Below are 9,410 nucleotides of genomic sequence, written 5' to 3'. Positions count from 1 at the left end.
GACTCGAATTTAAACTTTACCTACGTTTGAGAGGCACTATAATGGTCAAGTTCAATGGTATTTTAGATTAAAAAGACTTTTATGAACTTCGTACCTTTGTTAGTGTTACTTTGTACCTTTGTTATTGTTATGTTATAGACATTTGGTCAAGTTCATGGTGTTGAGGTAATTCAAATGGTTAATGCGATAATTCGGCTATTTTCGAGGTCTCTCTTGTTGAACGCCATCATGGTTGAGATGAGCACCCGAGTGAGTTTGACAAAGAGACTCGAATTTAAACTTTACCTACGTTTGAGAGGCACTATAATGGTCAAGTTCAATGGTATTTTAGATTAAAAAGACTTTTATGAACTTCGTACCTTTGTTAGTGTTATGTTATAGACATTTGGTCAAGTTCAACAAGCGGGATTGAGGTGATTCAAATTGTTAATGTGATAATCCAGTTGAATAGTTACAGGTTATCTCCAAGGTCTCTTTTATTGGATGCCCCAAGGTCTCTTTTATTGGATGCCAACAGGGTTGAAATGATTGAGATGGGAACCTGGGTTGAAATGATTGAGATGGGAACCTGAGTGAGTTTGCCAACAGGTGCAGTGAACGTGCAGAGATTAAACACGTGACATTGAAATCTTTAGTTTGACACTCTCCCAGAACACTGATTCATTATATTTTAAAATAGAAATAATAATCGACTAAACCATAAGGTGCAATGAATGCAAATCGAACACAAGACCTTCCAATATTCAATCTAATGCTCTCCCAACTAAGCCATCCCAAATAACATAAAAAATGAATAATCAACTTAGTTGAGTTGACACGTGACCTTCAGATCTTCAGTCTGACGCTTTCCCAACTGAGCTATCCCCGCAATCGTTAGAAATTAAAATTCATCAGTAAATATATTTTTGTCGATTCATTGAGATATTAAAAAGAAATAATGACTAATTTTTAGTCAGGTTATGCAAATAGAAACAGGTGCGGTGTACGTGGAGATCGAACACATGACCTTCAAATCTTAAATCTGACGCTCACCAAACTGAGCTATCCCCGCTAACATTAAAAATGAAAGTTTTTAAGTAAAGGTATTTCGGCTAATTAATTGAAATTTTAGAAAGAAATAATCACTAATTTTAAATCGGATAGTCAAATTGTGCATCCATAGTTCACGTGGATCGAACACGAGACCTTCAAATCTTCAATCTAACGCTCTCTCAACTAAACTATCCACACTAATGCTAAAAATGAAAATTCATCAGTAAAGGTATTTTCGCTACTTCATTGAAATTTTAAATAGAAATAATCACTAATTTTTAATAAGATATTCAAGTTATCCAACTTGTATAAGGTGCGGTGAACTATAACACGTTAGGTATTTCCGATAATTCATTGAGATTTCAGAAAGGAACAATGACTAATTTTAGATTGAATAGTCGGGTTATGCAACTAGAATCAGGTGCGGTGAACGTGGAGATCAAAACGTGACCTTCAAATCTTCAGTCTGACGCTCTCCCAACAGAGCTATCCCTGCTAATATTAAAAATAAAAATTCATAAGTAAAGGTATTTTCGCTAATTCATTATGTTGAAAAAAGAAATAATGACTAATTTTAGATTGAATAAGCAAGTTATGTTTTTAGATTGTACAGTCAGGTAATAAACTTGTATTAGGTGGGTTGAACGTGGATAAAACACATGTGACCTTCAAATCTTCAGTCTAACAATCTCCCAACTGAGCTACTCTTGCTAACATTAAAAATGAATATTCATCAGTAAAGGTACTGGGTATACTTTTGGAAATTTAACAAAAGGCAATAGTATTAGACCGAGATGCTAGATTTAAATCTCGCTTCTGGAAAATTCAACAAAAGGCATTGGGTACACAGTTATAGTATGACATTCCACCCATAAACAGATGGTCAAACAGAAATGCTCAAGCAAATATTGGAAGACATATTGAGGGTATATGTGATGGATTTTGCAGGAAGCTGGGATAAGTACCTACCCCTTATGAAATTCGCTTATAATAATACTTGCCAAGCCACCATACAAATGGCCACATACGAGGTTCTTTATGGACGAAGATTTCGATCCCCTATCTTTTTGGAAGAAGGGGGGCAAATGACAACTATTGGGCCAAAGCTGGTGCAAATTACCAACACCACAGTCCAGAACATTAAAGTTAGGATACAAACCGCACAAAGCCGAGATAAAAGCTATGAAGACCTAAGGCGCAAGGACATGGAATTGTTGGTAGGGGATCATATATTCCTAAAGGTAGCACCCCATGAGAAGGGTGCTCACGTAGGGTAAAAAGGGGAAGCTAAGCCCTAAGTTTATCTCTCCCTTTGAGATATTAGAAAGAATTAGATCTGTGGCCTATAGAATCGGGCAATGCCCAAACTTGTCTGCAGTACATAATATCTTTCATGTATCCGTACTATGGAAGTATACCCTAGATCGTTTGCACGTACTGGCTCATGAAACTCTCTTCTTGAGAGATGACATAACGTATAAAGAAGTCCCGATTCAAATAATAGACAAGAAAGTCAAATGACTGAGAAACAAGGAAATCTCTCTCGTTAAGGTCCTACGGAAGAATCATAGAGTAGAAGAAGCCACTTGGGAAACAGAAGGCAAATAAGAACCTTTTGTACCCTGACCTATTTTAGAGTAAGCACTTTTGATGACCGAAAGTTTTCAAAGGAGAGGAGAATTTGCAACACTCAAGGTCTCCAATAAGGTAGACAGTGTATAATCCCTACTAGGTTGTATCTAGAAGCAAAGAAAACATTAAGAAAATGGTACTTTTTCTAATTTTTATAAACTTCCCGAATCATTAAATTTTTTTTAGAATAAGAATTACAAGGTGCTTAAAAAAGGAAGGATCCGATCGGAGAAGACTTTTCTGGCAGAAGATTCAGAAAAATCAAGAATGAAATTATAGAAATTCTAGACGTTTCAATGGTAGTGGAAAATCCGTCTATAAATTATGAATTAGGGTAGACTATTAGGGGCAAGAAGCAATCTTAATCGAGTACCCAATCGAGAGATACAAGTTTTTTGTTTTGGGGTATCTTGTTCATGGGTTTACCTTGAATTTGAGAACTATAGTCCACTGTTCATTACCAAACTTGTTCCTGCACCTTCTAAATAAGTTTACCCATAAAATTGGTGAAGGAAAGAAGTCCTCAAAGTGCTAGTAGGTTTTCACACAAATTAGTCCACGTTAGGTTACCCTCTAATGTTTTCCTAAGCTAAAACCTCAACTCCTAAAGCCTAACCCATGACATTATGTATAAACCTAGGTTCATCAATAATCCATGTACCAAGTACCTAGAACTATGTGAATAACATGCTAAATAAGTTGCTAGGATCCATATCCAGAAGTAACCATTATTTGCATTACGATGTGTTCTAAAAGGCCTCTATTCCTCTTTAGGTAGGATGTCCTGCAATATGTATCATGAGCTGGATGTTATGATAGGCCTACCTTTCCCATCAGCTAAACGAGATGTCTTGCACAACGATTTACCAGTAGGATTACATGATTATGACGACACCATTCATGTGTTCATGGGGAGAAAATTGAAGGTTATTTTAGGGGAAGGTTTTCAGGATCAGTATATGATACATGAAACGATGACCTCTAAGTTCTAAGATCCTGAAAACATAACAAGAAGTAATATCCTAGCTTAAGGTCGCGATTAAGAACCTACTAGTAGGCTAATTACTAAGTTTTACTCACTCCATGTTTATTATTTTTTTTCAAGTAACTAAGAGTTGGTCGTGGATGAGAGTGGACTTTGGAGTGTGGGCCATGGACTAACTTCTATTTTAATCTAGTATTTTTTATTCTTCTTTTGAGTCTGCTTCTTATTTTTTGTTTGTAACGAATATGTATATTTAACACCCAAAAAATGAAGAAAATTAACTCCCATAAGAATAAGCCACTCATGAAAGACCCAAACGATAGAAAGGAAAAAAACATTGAAGGATTAAGCAAGAACAAAGGACTTAGTCAAGTCACTCACCCTAACAAGTGATTTCAAGGAGTTAAAGGCCTTTTGAGAAGGATGGGAAAGGAAAAAGTAAATGAAAAGGGCAAAAAAATCATTTTATCAATTATCAAGAATATTGCCCGATTTGTAATTCCTTATCTAGAAGGAATCTCAAGATTCAAAATAAGCAAAAAATGATAAAAGAGCGATGAGATGAGGAATTTGTAGAAAAATTATGGATTTTTCGAGAAAAATAATAATAAAATATTCGGAAAGTGGCAAATTATCAAAATACCCCTAGAAGAATGGACAATTACATAAATGCCACTATAATTAGAATCAGAGCATCTACCGTGACAATCCGAGCAAAATCCCTCAAACTCAAATTTCAACCATCGGATCTCCTCCAAACTTTGATATGATCTAGAACGAACACGCACGAATCATCACATCCAACGACTAGTATTCAAAGCCAAGGTCGGTAAGGATACGATCGGGTTGATATCTCTGAAAAATTATCCAGAAAGTTCGATCTCTTAATAACGAAGATTTTGGAGCTCTCAATGTCGGTTTAAGCTCCTCCTATACAGTCTTAAGTAGGAGCAACAATACGAAATAAGAATCGAGAAAGGTCGATCCCCCAATCGAAGGCAATAAGCGTTTAGATTGTGGGTCTCCTACTCTCAGATTTCTTCCAAATTCCAGAGCAATCCTCCACCATTTCTCTTCAAACTTCTAAATAATGAAGAATCTGGAGCTCTCAATGTCGGTTTAAGCTCCTCCTATAAAGTCTGAAGTAGGAGAAACAATACGGAATAAGAATCGAGAAAGGTCGATCCCCCAATCGAAGACAATAAACGTTTAGATTATGGGTCTCCTACTCTCAAATTTCTTCCAAATTCGAGAGCAATCCTCCACCATTTCTCTTCGAACTTATTCCTACCGTTTCTCAACAAGATTACCCACAAGTTCTATGAAGGAATAGAGTGCTGAAAGTGCCTAGAAACCATTCCCCCAATTTAATCCGCCATTGAAGAACTTCAAGAAAAACTTGAAAATCCAATCCGAGGATACATGATGATTCCAATCAGTTTCTGCACCTCCAAGGAATGATTCCATAGAAGACCATGAAGAAAAATAACCTCGAGAGCGTGTCGGATTGATGGAAATAGGTTTCAAAATTAAATTGGGAATAAGAGTCAAATTCCTATCTACGATCTCTTTTCCTTCAAATTAAGGATTCCTCTAGCTTCAGAGGAAGAAGTTGAGTAAACTTGATGAAGGAACTACATAAACACAAATGGAGTAACATGAGATAGAAGTAAACATAGTAATAAAAAGAAACTACATAAACTTAAAGGAAGTGAATCCCATTTTACAATATAAATATTGTTCAATTGTAACAAAGAAGTAGTTTTGAAAACTAGCCACTCCATATCAATCTATGTTTGGAAATCTAAAATAAAGAAAAATAAATAAATAAAAATATTTTTCAAAAACTTAGTTGGGTGTAAAATTTTGCTTAAAATTCAAATGTTTTCTTTTCTTTTCTTTTCTGTTCTTTTTTTTTTTCTATAAAAGGATAAAACACATAATTTTTAAATAAAACAAAAAAAAAAAAACAAAATAGTTATCAAATGGGCCAAATTTTTAACATATCTATCCCAAAGGAATGCATGGGCTCTAGTGGCAATGCTGCTTCAACTGTGTGATAGACCATGCGAAGTAAACATGACAATAGTAGTAGCTTCTAAAGCACAAAAATATGTGGATAAATTTATTATACTGAGGTTGGATAAATTTCATATATTGAGGCGCATAAAAGATAGATCCACTACAAGGCATTTGGTCTAGTGGTAGAATTCTCGCTTCGTGCAAGAGGTCTCAAGTTTGATTCTCAAAATGCCCCCAACAATTATATCATATTGAAGCATGCAATATAATAAGATTTGAAATAGGTTTTTTTTAAACCTCGAACCAAGAAGTAATTCAGATGGATATTTGGAAAGAAAAAAAAGGAAGCTATATTTAATTATAATTTACAAGTGTCTTTATAACATGTTAATTGAAGAGAGAAAACAACAAGAATAAACAAACAAAGGAAATTTGTGTATGTATGATTCTCTTCGAATTTTGGAAACTATGAGGATTCCTCTCCTTTCTTGACATAAAGACTTACTTTTTCGGGACTTGGACCATAAACAGTCATCTACTCTTACTCCTACTCCCTTATCTAAGAATCAACATAGCATAATCATTCCATGAAGGCCAAGGCAGTCTTATAAAAGAAGATGAGGGTACCCCTTTCAAATCATTCCATGAGGACTTGAGAAAGTTTTGTAAAAGAAGATGAGGGTTTCACTTTCTATTGCAGAATTTCTATGTGAATAGAGAATGAACCATATTCTTTGGAGATAAGATAGAGCCTCGAGCCTAACTTCAAAGGCGTTACACAAATTGTTCTATGATATTTTTTCTAGGAACTCTTTGTTATGTTGTCCGCTGAAGGTGTCAGGAAAGGGACACAGATTCTCTATTGCACTGATCTCCCAAGAGTAGTTTTACCCAGGTCATCTGTCGTCACAACCATTTTAAGGAAAATGCGCCACAATAACCAGTGAACAATAACATTTAAAGAAGTTTCAGAGAGCGAGAAGAGGATTGTGATAGAAGTTGCCCTAGTTAAAACTTCTTTAAATGTCTTAGCCAATCATGACCTCATAAAGAGGAGTCTCTTGGAAAACAATAACATATGAACAACAAATGTCTTAGCCAATTGTGACGGTCATGATTGCTCAAGACGTGTCGACCAAATAATCGGTAAACAATAACATTGCCCAAATAACCGCCTTGGACAACAAATCGTTTACAAGAATGGCTGAGACATGCAACATGCAACCACAGGCAACACGCCTTGGGCAATCATGACTGTGACATCTGCCCCCACACAATTTATTGGATGAGGTTGACTTTAGGTCTCTCGATGCGCTTCCAGCTGATCTCATAATGAGGAGTCTCTTCCAACCTACTACGTGCTATTGAAAATCACTTCTCGGTTTGTTGAGTCTTCATGTCTTCTCTGTTCGTGTCTTTCCTACTTTCTTCGCTTGAAATTTTTTTCTTATTTGTATGATGTCATACCACCTGCTTCTGCTTGATGTTTTCTTGGTCGAAAAAATAATGTTTCAAGTTACTAACATGGACAACAAGGTTAGTCCGCATTCATAATAGCAATTGGATTCTATATGATGTCTTCATAATCTTATGGATAACTTTAACTAGTCCATAGTATTTTCACACCAGTTTTTGGTTCTTGTTGCTTTGAACTCGAAGTTTATTTGAACTTAACTTATATGAACTCTTTATTTTTCTTGAAATTATTGTGGTTGACGCTTCCGGCTAACCCTTCTCTTCATCCATCTAGATGATATTTCAGTGTGAACATGTGTTGCTTCAGTGGTTTGTTTCTGTCTCCCTTCTTTAGTATCTGACCTTGTTTTTGTCTCTTCTAGTGGGGATAAATCCATTATCTGACCTTGTTTTGCGTCGTGGTGTTCATGTAGTGGCAACAAGGTTTCTATTGAGGTTTGCTCACTCGAGCTCCCCTTTTCAATTACAACAGTAGCAGCAAGCGTAGATTCATCATGGCTATGATTCTTTCTCAACTGTAGTATCGACATCATTTTCAACCCTCTTGATTGATGGATGTTTTTCTGAATGATCATTGGGTTAGACTCCATTACTACTAGACATTTTGCTAGGGGCATGTAAATGACTTTGTGTTTAAGCAGGACATTCGCTCCTGACACGACGTCGAAGTCATCCATTTCAACTATCACTAAACAATTTGCCTAGTCCAAGGCTCCAACTTGATTAGAGTTCTCATTGTGACTCTTAAGATAGGCAAAGCTTCCAATTTGACGGCGTTCATCTTTCCTGTATCTTGATGCCAAAGGATGTTAAAATATTTTGCATCGGTCTCCATCATGAGTTGTGGGTGGCTCTAGAGTTGACAATGGTGTTCCTTACTACTTTGTGCTTTACCCAAACCTCGACATACATAATATATATATATATATATATTCATTTAACTATAACACATATGGTCCATGAAAGAATTGTAACTCTTATGCTCATTAATATTATAATGGCTACTACCTAAATTATAACCTAAAGTTGATAATTGATGTCCAATTAGCCAACCCTAAATTTGTAATCATTGTGGAGTGATTGAAATTACAATGGAAGTAGTTTAAACTCCTAGTATCTTAAAGGAAGTTGGTCTCTTCTAATAAAACACAAAGTTCTCTTTAATATCATTAATACAATTATGCTAGACATGAAACTAAAACTGCGTTCAATTTAACTCCATTTTATTGTCATCTTGAATGACGTGTAGGATATATTCTTGATTTACCTTGATATTTCATATTAGTTAAGCTTTTTGCAAAATCACAATTAGACAACAACAACGATGAACTTGGGTCTGTTTATTATTTTAAATAAAATTTCTTTCTCCATCTTATTCCTAATAACTCTGCAACTAAAATCATATTATGCTAAAAAATAAATTTTTTGGGTTGTAGTTTATTCGATAACACTTGTATATGATAACAATTCAACATTACATGCCTTACTTACAAGTAAAATACTAGACCATCAACTTTTTATTTTATAGTCCAACAACCGCTCAAGAAAATAGATTTCAAACTTGAGAGAAAAAAATTTATTGAGTAGGAGTTAAAAATGTTGCATATTTTTTAGAAAGGGCATTTGGTCTAGTGGTATGATTCTCTCTTAGGGTGCGAGAGGTCCTGAGTTCAATTCTCAGAATGCCTATATGTTCACTTCTAAAAAGACGAGCCTTAGAGAAAGCAATTCAGCAACAACCTAGTGTATTATCATTGAATGATATACTAAGAGCATTATCATTAGCATTATCATTCAATGATAATACACTAGGTTGTTGCTGAATTGCTTTCTCTAAGGTGTATTATCATTGAATGATAATGCTCTTAATACTTGTGTACTACACGATATATGTCTCAAATGGAAGTGTATTATCATTGAATGATAATGCTCTTAATACTTGTGTACTACACGATATATGTCTCAAATGGAATTATCGCAAACCCTATGTAAATAATTTAACAGCGGTCGAGATCTAAAAGATATAATAATTGATGGAATTATCGCAAACCCTATGTAAATAATTTAACAGCGGTCGAGATCTAAAAGATATAATAATTGATTAACAAAGAAAATAAATGAATTAATGATAATACATTCCATAAACCACTTAATATATAATCTATAATAAGGGCATTGGAAAATATATATACCAGCAACTAAGAATTATTGGTCTAAGTGGTATGATTATTATTTTGGGTGTGAGGTCTCAAGTTCGATTCTC

At 34.9% G+C, this 9,410-nt stretch overlaps 1 non-coding gene across 1 annotated transcript; it reads left to right on the top strand.

Annotated features, from left to right (window-relative positions):
* The first annotated feature begins 8,764 nt into the window (after positions 1-8,764).
* On the top strand, positions 8,765-8,836 carry TRNAP-AGG. The gene has a single exon. It is a non-coding gene; the product is annotated as a tRNA-Pro (tRNA).
* Positions 8,837-9,410: the final 574 nt, after the last annotated feature.

This window comes from Cucurbita moschata, unplaced genomic scaffold (genome assembly GCF_002738365.1).
Source record: "Cucurbita moschata cultivar Rifu unplaced genomic scaffold, Cmos_1.0 Cmo_Scf00125, whole genome shotgun sequence".
Taxonomy (NCBI): Eukaryota; Viridiplantae; Streptophyta; class Magnoliopsida; order Cucurbitales; family Cucurbitaceae; genus Cucurbita; species Cucurbita moschata.
This window is presented reverse-complemented; position numbering and strand designations above follow the sequence as displayed.